General features: G+C 20.9%; 1 protein-coding gene across 1 annotated transcript in view; it reads left to right on the forward strand.

Annotated features, from left to right (window-relative positions):
* LOC100200516 (large ribosomal subunit protein uL3m) overlaps positions 1-977 on the forward strand; it is a 31,188-nt gene extending 30,211 nt beyond the window's left edge. The window contains exon 9 of the transcript XR_010644370.1: positions 407-977. The gene's annotated coding sequence lies outside the window, so the exon portion shown is untranslated. The remainder of the gene's footprint in view (positions 1-406) is intronic.
* The last annotated feature ends 240 nt before the right edge of the window (positions 978-1,217 follow it).

Genomic DNA, 1,217 nt, shown 5'->3' on the forward strand with positions numbered 1-1,217 from the left:
TTGTTATTTTTAAACAACTACAATATTACTCAATAAATTGAAATAAATTATTTTTATATTGATATATCAGTACAATATATTACTAAATACAACAAAAATGAGACTCAGAAAAAAATCAACTCTGTTATGGTTTTCTTGAATAAGAATTTGATATTTGTTATTATTATTATTATTATTATTATTATTATTACTGTTGTTATATTACTATTATATATTAATGTATGTATTATTTTTATTATTTTTATTATTATTATTGTTATTTATTGTTAGAATTTATATGTTTATTTTTTATGGTTTGTTTGCTCATGTAAGTTTTTAAAAAAAGTTTTTCTGATATAATTATCTAATTTCTTAAATGTTTTATCATAAATATTTTTTTATATCATCAAATTATTTTATTACATAGCGCTAGGATTAAATTGTTACAGTGAGATATGTACAAATAATCAAATGTGTTATTCACCAACAGCAACTTCAAGGTATAACATCTGTTCTGAGAATCAAATATGCTTTGTTAATGCAATTTATATGCGTATAAACAATTCCAGTGTGTTTTCTACTATTCCCGGAGTAGTTGAACGGAAATGTTATGTAGATGATGGGGTATGTAGTTTAAAAGACATTAATTATGGACCATGTATAAAGTCTGATGATGATATACGATGTTATCAATGCTGTACATCTGACCTCTGCAATAAAATGCTTCCAACTTTTAATGGATCCAACAAGATAAAGTTCTCTGTTTTTCTTTTTCTTTTTTGTTTTATAAACATGGTGTTTTAATGTTTTAGACTTATTTTCTGTTTGAAAGATGTCAATTAAACATTGTGTCACACAAGAAATTTTCAAGTTTTGCTCTTTTGTTAAATTTCTTTGTTTTTATTTTTAAGAAATATATTTTTTAAATTATAGATTTTTTTAAACTAATGTATTTATGCTTTATTAAAAAATAATATTGATTGAATTTTGATGTAAAAGTTTCTGTTTATTGTTTCATTTTCTCAAAATATTTATTAAAAATCTTTTAAAACAGACAATGTTATTGTTAATAATATTAGATCTGTCCTAATTATTAAAATGTCCCAATTATTAAAAATTTTGTTTTGTCATAAAATGTAATAATTTATAAGTTTATGTCGTAAGTTATAATAAATTTTTAAAAGTTAAAATTTCCAAAGACTAATTGAAATGAATAGTTATGGTATACAATATAGTTT

This window comes from Hydra vulgaris, chromosome 15 (genome assembly GCF_038396675.1).
Source record: "Hydra vulgaris chromosome 15, alternate assembly HydraT2T_AEP".
Classification (NCBI taxonomy): Eukaryota; Metazoa; Cnidaria; class Hydrozoa; order Anthoathecata; family Hydridae; genus Hydra; species Hydra vulgaris.